This window comes from Canis lupus, chromosome 10, assembly GCF_048164855.1.
Source record: "Canis lupus baileyi chromosome 10, mCanLup2.hap1, whole genome shotgun sequence".
Taxonomy (NCBI): domain Eukaryota; kingdom Metazoa; phylum Chordata; class Mammalia; order Carnivora; family Canidae; genus Canis; species Canis lupus.
In genome coordinates this window covers 62,737,514-62,747,259 of record NC_132847.1, presented here as the reverse complement: position 1 = coordinate 62,747,259, position 9,746 = coordinate 62,737,514, and the positions used below count along the sequence as shown (strand labels likewise).

At 43.9% G+C, this 9,746-nt stretch overlaps 1 non-coding gene across 1 annotated transcript; it reads left to right on the top strand.

Annotated features, from left to right (window-relative positions):
- Positions 1-6,168: 6,168 nt before the first annotated feature.
- On the top strand, positions 6,169-6,275 carry LOC140642091 (U6 spliceosomal RNA). Its single transcript, XR_012038658.1, has one exon. It is a non-coding gene; the product is annotated as a U6 spliceosomal RNA (small nuclear RNA).
- Positions 6,276-9,746: the final 3,471 nt, after the last annotated feature.

Here is a 9,746-nt window from a genome sequence, read left to right as displayed (position 1 = left end):
TAATTTTAGAAAGAATCTTATAAGAATAAAAGCCAGCATAATGGTTAGCTCGGAGCTAGAGGGAGTGAAATGTAGGTAGGTCTCTTACCCCAGGCCAGCGATCTTCCTCCTACATTGCACAGCAACTTAACATTTTACTTCACTTATTTTTTTATATAACAGCAAAATTCACATTTTTTAAAGTGTATAGTTCTATGGGTTTTGAAAAATGCATGGAGTCATGCAACCATCATCAAAATTAAGATGCAGAACAGTTCCATTACCCCCAAAAGTGCCCTGTGCTGCTCCTTTGTAGTCAACCCTTCCTCCCACATTTAACCCCTAGCAACTAGTAACCTAAGTCTCCGTCCCATTAGTCTTGCCTTTTCCAGAGTGACATGCAAATGGAATCATAGAGTAGCAGAGCAACTTTTTAATTAGGGTATTTAAAACAAAAGCCAGCAAGCAAACAGAAACAGAAAAACAGAGCCATTCCCTGAATGTTCTACTTAAGTAAAATTTACAGTGCCAGATTCCTCACATATTCCTGATGCTTCTGAAAATATTTTTCCTGATTGAAGCAACTTTTGCTTCTCTTTCTCTTGGTCTTCACCTTCTACTGTTCAGGAATTTGGGGGGTTGCTTTGCAGTTGGTCCTACATGGTGATGATACTTGAGTTTGTACCGAGGCTTGCTTGGTAATATTTTAATATTTTACTGTTCTGTCTGGAAGAGAGATAATATTGTATTTTTCTAGAACTTTCATAAATAAGATCTGAACTAATGTGGAGAACTGATTCCATGGAGTTCAACTAGGATTTTCCTGAAAGAAAGCAGACAAGAAGGGGTGTGGGAAGCACGGTGAGGCACATAAAAATTAGAAAAACTCTAAGGGTCGTAATTTATGAAGATCAACATCCTACATAAAGGAACATAAGATTCCAGAGACATAAAATTGCAAGGCAGGCAGAGGAAAAGCGATGCCTGTGGGTTTGTTTGGAAGCACACCCAAACTTCACAAGGCAGACGGAGCAGCCCTAACAGACAACATGAGCTAGGAGCCTGGTTCTCCATCACCTTCTCTACGCTGGCTCTTCTTGTTCCAGGGCACATTGAATATAGAAATGGATGGTAGAAATTTTACCCTGAATTCCCCTTTGACAAAACACGTGGTTTTTAAAAAATGGATTTGGGGATGTGGTCTTGTTTGTTTCCATCCTCTGAAGCATGGAATCAGTGACCCTCCCTATGGGGAAATAAGTGTGGGGTAACGTGTAGGTTGTTTCCTGCCTTCTCCGCCTTCACTGGTGGTGTTTGCTGTGCATCTCTACTCGCCTAGGATGGTTGGCTGGTGCTATCTCAGTGCAGTTACCTTCTTTCTATTATGTCACTTCACCTTGCTTTCCCTACCAATTATCAAATCATTTGTATCAAACCCCCGTGTGTGTCTGATGGCCTGGGCTCCACCATCATGCTCATCACCAACACTGGACCCCAGAGCAGCGCGAGGCACCGAGGGAAGCCCTGTACAAACACGGTGATGGGGAGGAGGCATGGAGACCCACAGGGGCAACATATGCCTCAGATCCTGGTATTTTCTCAACTCTTATGTTGTGGTAAAATCTGGGCCCCAGCAAGGCATTAATTTATATTTTTATTTGTGAATGCATTTGTGTATACAAACTCTTACCTAAATCTGCTAATGCTTCACTAATAAAAAATAAAACAAAACCCAGTTCTGCATGCAATACGCCCAAGTTTTAAGACAGGGAAAAGTAAATTCATTAAACTAATGGGTTTGATGTGCAATCCCTGGTGTCAGATGGTGAAACAGATGGTTTGTAAGCACAGAAGCAAAGAAAACAGCGTGAGTTTACTAAGAGCAAGCCATGCTAAACTAACCTTGTTCCCCTTTATGAGAGGGTTGACATGGATAAAAAAGAGAGATTCCTTAAAATCAGTATATGTCAGTTTCAGTAAGGTTAAAGTGGTTTCTTTTTTTTTTTTTAAGATTTATTTACTTATTTATTTATGATAGACATAGAGAGAGAGAGAGAGAGGCAGAGACATAGGAGGAGGGAGAAGCAGGTTCCACACCAGGAGCCCGACGCGGGACTCGATCCCGGGACTCCAGGATCGCGCCCTGGGCCAAAGGCAGGCGCTAAACCGCTGAGCCACCCAGGGATCCCCTTAAAGTGGTTTCTTGAGGACAAGATGGAGAAAAGTCACCTGAATGGTAACGTGGTCGATTTGTTGCTACTGAAACACGTGGTCAATGGGCCTGTGGCAGCCTTGATGAAGGTATATGGAGGCACGTCATAGGACTTTTAATTGTTTCCCAATTTTTTCAGTAAGTTGAATGAAATTTGCATAAACCCTAGCACAACATTTTAGAGATAGTACAATGAATATAAAAATCAATATTTTTTTTTAAGAAGGAAAATAAACCCAACCGAAACAACACCCCAAACTAATGGATGATTTTTAATAAAGGCAATGTAAAGTCTTAAGTCTGTGTCTTAAAAAATGCACAAGTATATGATGGAGGAGAATTGACTTCTTGTTAGTTCATGAAAAGAAGACATGGATATTTTAGTCAATTTCAAATGTAATGTGAGTCAACCGCATAAAATGGTTTGCTGAGTAATTGAGTAGTATCCGTATCAGATGGAAATGCCCATCACGTTCTACTTTCTAATGGTCACGCTCACCAGTAGTACCATTTCTAAGATCATGTGTCTGATTTTGGGAAAAACATAAACAAACTGGAGCGGATCCAGAGGATCTGACCAAGTCAGTTGGAAAATGAAGATCCTTTCACGGAAGGGCTTGGGGGAAAGCACCCACATGTACTGAATGTCTGTCTACTCTGAGCGTAAGAGAGAAGGAGAAAAGGCTGGAAGCAAAGAGGAGGATGGAATAAGAATTGGTTAGTTTCCTAGGGTTTTAAAGAATAAGTAAATGTGTAGGAAGTAGCCCCAGAGCAGACGTTATCCAGAATAGGGAGAGAGTAAGGCTTTTTTTTTTTTTTTTTTTTTTTTTTTGAGTAAGGCATTCTATAGCTGTTGCTTTCTTTGTGTGAGTAAGGCTAAGGCACATGTGCCTGCGTGTGTGCGCATGTGCACGTTGTGTGTGTCTGTATATACGTCCAGGTAAATAAGTAACTAGGAAGCAATCAGAGTCTATTATCTTCATCGGTTTGGCTGCTTTCACAGAACACCACGGACTATGTAGCTTATAAACAACAGAAATGTCTACCTCACAGTTCTGGAGGCTAGAAGTCTGTGATCATGGTGCCAGCATGGTTGGATTCTGCCAGAGTCCTCTTCTGAGTTGCAGACTGCTGTTTTCTTGTGCCTCACAAGGCAGAAGGGGAGTGAGAGAGCCGTCTGATGTCTGTTTGGTGAGGGCACTAATCCCACTCAAGAGGGCTTCCCCCTCATGACCTAATTAACCTCCCCCAACTCCCACCTCCCAGTGCTGTCATATTAAGGGTTTGGTTTTCAACAGAGGAATTCCGAGGGGGGACACAGACATCTAGTCCCTAGCAGTATACATTTCTGCTCCCCCTTCTTTCCCCGTGGCTCTCTCCGGGGGAATCCTATTTGTCCTCAGCCACATTTGTTCGTCATTCCGTATTCACTCTTGTCACTTATTTAGTGCCAGGCCTTGTGGTAGAAATTGGAGATGAAAGGTTGAATAAATTCAGTTTGTACATAAAGGGAGCATAGTCTCGAGGGGGCCAATGGGCGTTGTGCCTGCAACAACTCTCACTGAGAGCCTGAGAAGTGCAGCGGAGAGTCTAGAGTCACTCTGTTATCAGTGAAGTGTCAACTGTACAGACTTTCAGAGCTGCAGGGAATTTTGGACATCTGCTCAGTGCATGGTGTTCAGACCGCGCCTTGTGGCATCCTAGGGCCTTTGCAAATATTTCTGAGGGGTTGACGTGTGTGAGAGGGAAGATTCAATCACAAGATGTCTGGGGTCCTCCTTCCTCACACTTCAAGCAGAGCTGCTTCACTTCTGTTTTGTCTGTTCATCATCCACATCCAAATGAAGTTGAGGAAGGGGTACCGCTATTGCTAAGTGTTTAGCCATGCCCCACATCCATGCAGGAATGTAGCGAACCTTTTGTGGCCAACAGGTATTGTGGTTTGCTTGAGGTGATGAAAGAAATGTTTCTGGTCATGTGCCCATAAAGACTATGAAATCTCTTCATTCAGGGATTTGCTGAAATACCAAATAAGCAAAGATCTTCTGTGCTTCTAAAATCATTCTAAGATTTTTCCCTCAAAAGGTTAGCTCTCTCATAAGACTTCAAACCCCCCGAGGGCAAGAATTTCACTTGTCATTTTTGTTTCTCAAGTGAGTAATGCTGTGAGCATTAATCCAATTTTTGGTGACTATATGAAGAAACAATGGAAAATAATGGATTCATTGGATTCAGAACAGGTCTTCTGACTGATTATGGGACACAAAATAAAATGCTGGAACCTTATTCAATTCTCAGTAACCTGACATGCGGAATATACATATCTTCGTTATCCTGTATTAGCTGTAACTATAGCAATCAAATTAGATATTGATTGGTGTCAGAGAAGAGCTGAACATTTGGCTCTGAAGCGGTGTCATTTCTTCCATCTGTGAACACCCCGTCTCCTGTCCCTTCTTAGTGAATCCTGGAATCTAAGTCACAAATATTGACAGAATCCTGCCAAATTTGTATTGCTCAGAGGAGGGCTATGTAGCTTCTTTCCTTGTGATGCACTGACTCACTGAACAGCTACCCTTGTGGATTCCAATTAACAGGAGTTCTTGTTCTTTCTGGTCAGACTTATAGGCAAATCTAACATCTCCAGGATCCCTTTAGCCACTTCTGAGTGTGGGCTGGAAGCACTCAGACACCCATGGAGGTGCTCAGTGACCAACCGACCCATGACTGTCTGACTTGGGCTTGACCAGACTGAAACTATCTATTGTGGTTCTCCACTGAGAAGGTGCCTTTTGGGCGTGAGAAGACATAACATAACTAGAACAACATAACTAGATAGTGTCTGGAAAGGGTGCTTTTCCCAGTTTTACCAAAGGGGTTAACCTATAAAGCTGCTCCTGGTACATGCACACACATACACACGCTCTCAGCCACTGATGTATTCATGGAAAGAGGCTTTAGTAAAGAGTGGAAGCCAAGATTTTATATATAGACCAAAAAGGGCAGGGATAGTGTTCTTAGAAGGGAGTTGACAAGAAAAAATGAGTGGGAAATATCAGAAAGGGAGACAGAACATGAGAGACTCCTAACTCTAGGAAACGAACTAGGGGTGGTGGAAGGGGAGGTGGGCGGGGGGGTGGGGGTGACTGGGTGATGGGCACTGAGGGGGGCACTTGACGGGATGAGCACTGGGTGTTATTCTATATGTTGGCAAATTGAACACCAATAATAGATAAATTTATATATATAAAAAAGAAGGGAGTTGACAGGCAATTGCTGTAGGTTAGACCAAGAAAGCAAAGAAAGGCCCTGAAAAACTACGGGAATAGGAAGGATCCTGCTTTTGATTAGCAATTCATAAGTCTTAAATTTTATGCTTTTTTGGGCTGTCGCCTTTATCTAGAGTAAACGGAATATTTTAAAAATTGTTCCTCAGACTCTTATCTGTACATTCTAAGACCACAACTTTATAGGTGGGTATAATTTTCTTCATTCTGAGCAACTGAATTCTATAGCTAAGGACACAGAGACAGACCTTTTGTCAGGAAGCAGAGACCTGCTTTTAGCTAGGGGACTTATCAATAGTAACTTTTCCTCAAAGCAAGTCCCAAATCTCAAAGATGGCTCCATTTTGGAGGTGGGAGTTGGGCAAAATGAGTGGAGAGAGGGAGATACAGGCCTCCAGTCACAGAATGAGTAAGTCATGGGAATAAAAAGAAGAGCATAAGGAATAGTCAGTGATATTCTGGTAGGATGTAATGGGACAGATGGTAGCTATACTTGTGGTGAACACAGTGCAGTATATAAATGTGTCAAATCACTAACTTGTACACCTGAAAGTAATGTAACATTGTATGTCAACTTTACTAAAAAAAAATCCAAAACACAAAAAACAAAAAACCCCAAAAACCGTGGCTCCATTTTTTTTTTTTCAGGGATGCTCATTCTTCCTGTGAACTGGCTTTTCAAAAGCTGGAGTGCTTACTTTGGCAGCACATATACTAAAATTGGAATGATACAGAGAAGATTAGCATAGTCTCTACGCGAGGATGATATACAGATTCATGAAGCATTCCATATTTGGGACGCCTGGATGGCTCAGTAGGTTAAGCGTCCGACTCTTGACTTCAGCTCAGGTCATGATCTCAGGGTCATAAGATCGAGCCCCTAGTTGGGCACATGGCTTGGTGGGGATTGCACTTGAGATTCTCTCTCTCTCCCTCTCCTTCTGCGCCCCCCTCCCCGACACTCTCACTCTCTCTCTAAAATAAATACATAAATCATAAAAAAAAAAAGCTGGAACCATATTTCATTCTTTCACCCACATTCAGTACCTGTGGAGCACCTACTATATGCCAGGTTCTGCACCTTCATTAGTTAATTAGCCACTGTCCTTATCTTCAGGAGTATCCTGGGAAAATGGACAACTGTTTCCAGTATGTGTCACAACCAAAAAAGCCAACCAAAGATAACACTGAGAACAAAACCAATAATTGATTTTGCTCACAAATCTCTAATTTTGGCAGGGTTCAGAACACCAACTCCTCTCTGTTGCATGTCTTCTGGAGAAGTTCAAAGGCTGCAGGCTGGGATCACCTGAAGGCTTGCTCATTAATCTATCAGGAGGTCGACTGGCTGTAGGCTGATAGCTGGGGCTGTGGCCACAACACCTACGTGTGGCCTATCTGTCCAGTCTTTCCAGTTCTTCACTACATGATGATGTGAACTTTAGCATTTAAATTCTGTACCTCGAAGTGCAGAATGCTTTTGCCTTCAACTTGCCTTGAGTTTTGAGATGTTGGTTGAGTTATGGGAAGCCCACATATTTACCAATACTGAGGTCTGCACACAAGTTCCGTAATTTTGATGTGGATTCAAGATACTGTTGGTATATGCTGAGCATGTCACAGATGCAGTCAATGCCCTGCTCCTGTCCCCTTTGCCTACCCATGCTCACTGGCAGCTGCTGTAGACGGTTTCCAGAGCATGGACAGCTTCCCACCCCAGCACCTGCTTTGCTTTGTCTCTGCCTAGGGGCGGGCTTTCTTTCTTTCTTTCTTTCTTTCTTTCTTTCTTTCTTTCTTTCTTTCTTTCTTCTTTCTTCCTTTTTTTTTTAAGATTTTATTTATTTATTCATGAGAGACACAGAGAGAGAGAGAGAGAGGCAGAGATATAGGCAGAGGAGAAGCAGGCTCCACACAGGGAGCCCAATGTGGGACTCGATCTCGGGTCTCCAGGATCACGCCCTGAGCTGAAGGCAGACGCTCAACCGCTGAGCCACCCAGGTGCCCTGCCTAGGGGCTTTCTTGGCATCCCGAGAAGCTTGAAGAGAGAGCCTCAGACAGATTCAGCCCAGAAGTGCAGGGACATCAGGACCCCTGGCATGGGGGTGGGGGGTCACTCACAACCACTATGAGATGGAAATCAAGGGGTAAATGCTGCAGTCTTCACAGTAGAATAATTCAGAGCAGGGGTGACTCTATTTTGCATGACTGGACTTGGCTGACCTTGAGAGCACATGCTTCCTTGCAGTTCGCACCCTCTTCTCCCCACTTTTGTCCTGATTCTAAAGCAAGTTCCTCAGTTTCTGAGAGGGTTCCCAGCAGGACTGAGCCCCAGTAGCTCGTAGTTAATGGCTTCCTTATTCACAAAGCCTTTACTGATATTTCTCCTCCTGTTATTCTTTCTTTTTTCTTTCTTTCTTTCTTTCTTTCTTTCTTTCTTTCTTTCTTTCTTTCTTTCTTTCTTTCTTCTTTCTTTCTTCTTTAAGTTTATTTATTTATTTATTTATTTATTTATTTATTTATTTATTTATTTATTTATAAGAGACACACAGAGGCAGAGACATAGGCAGAGAGAGAAGCAGGTTCCCTGCCGGGAGCCTGATGCAGGACTTGATCCCAGGACCCCGGGATCACAACCTGAGCCGAAAGCAGATGCTTAACCATTGAGCTACCCAGGCGTCCCTTGTCTCACTTTCTTGTCCCTCTTTTCTCACTGGTGTGTGCTGGGGTCTTATTTCAGATATAGTACCAATACCCATCTCCTTCTTGGCTTCTACTCCCAAGGGAAGGTAAACTCAAGGTAGGCATTGCTTAGGAATGATGTTTTCTCCCCCACTGCCGCCCGGCAGTGATTTATTTAAGCACATGATCAGTTTATGATATGATTCCAATAATTATAAAGGTTATCTTCTCTGAGACAGAGCTGGAACTCAGATGCTTCAGGTGCTCAAGATTAGGCAATTACTGTCTTCCAAAGACCTCTTTGTACAAGTTCAAACACATATGTGTGGGCACTTTTGTTTTTTAGGTGATTGAGGAAAGAGGTGCCAGATGTTGCTCCTGTGTGTGCTTTTGTTTTGTTTTGTTTTTTGTTTTTTTTCTGTGTGTGTGTGTGTGTGTGTGTGTGTGTGTGTGTTAGTGGAGAGACACTTGGAGGTGTGAGGGGAGATAAAGACCATACAAGGCTAGGAAGGCAAAAATTGTCTGGATAGTTGCCTCACACTCTTCCCTTACTGTGTCCTCACGGCTGAGGGCCTGGTTGGGAGCCTCTGCGGGAACAGTGCCAGGGCAAGTAACAGAGTCTGTATTTTGTGAGACACTGGGAAGGCTTGGGGTACACACAGTCCTGCTTTGGGACCAAAGTGGCCAAAGGCAGCACACAATGAGCAACACATGCCCTGCACCCTCCTCCCGCCCTCTGCCCCAGCCCCAGCACGCAGAGGGCGGGCTGCTTCTGCCTCAGAGCTGGGTCTGTAGAAATGTCCAGAACTTGGTGGAGAATCAGGAAAGACCCAAGGCAGGGCGTGGAGGCTGGGCCAACAGAGGCTGCGTTCTCTGTCAGGGGCTAGTGGGCTGCAGGCTGTCCCTGAGCAGGACAGAGCAAAAGGCCTTGGGCAGGGCAACTTCGAGGAGGAGGATAAACTCCTACATGGACAGGTAGAGGCGCAGAGCTGACCAAGTTTGGGAGACTTTGCTCCTGTGGCCTCCTTCCGACTCACAGGCTCCTCGGCTGTGTGCTTTTGCTGTGAGCTCGCCGGCAGCCACATGATTTCAACAACCTGTGGACAAAAAGCTTGGGAGTCAATTATCCCACATTCTAGCTCTGTCACTAACAACACCATGGGGCAAGTCACGTTTCTGATTTCTCTGCGCCTCAGTTTCCTTCATTGTATAATGACCTCCTTGGCAAGATGAAAGCTGAAAATTCTTTATATAAAGTATTTTTAATTTTTATTATTTTTTAATGATTTTATCCATTCATTTATTTGAAAGAGAGAGAGAGAGCGGGAGGGGGAGGGAGAGAGAATCTGAAGCAGACTCCCACGCTGAGCACGGAGCCTGACGCAGGTTTCCCTCCGACCACCCCAAGATCGTGACCTGAGTTAGAAGCCTAACCGACTGAGCCACCCAGGCGCCCTGGAGGTTCTTTTTAATTTTAAGCTAACCAGAGTTCTTTCTCCAGAAAGCGTTGTTGGACCTACAGAGACCTAGAGAATGTCCCATCATGGTGGGATACCCCTCCTGCCTTGGAGTTCAGAAGTGGTCTGCGG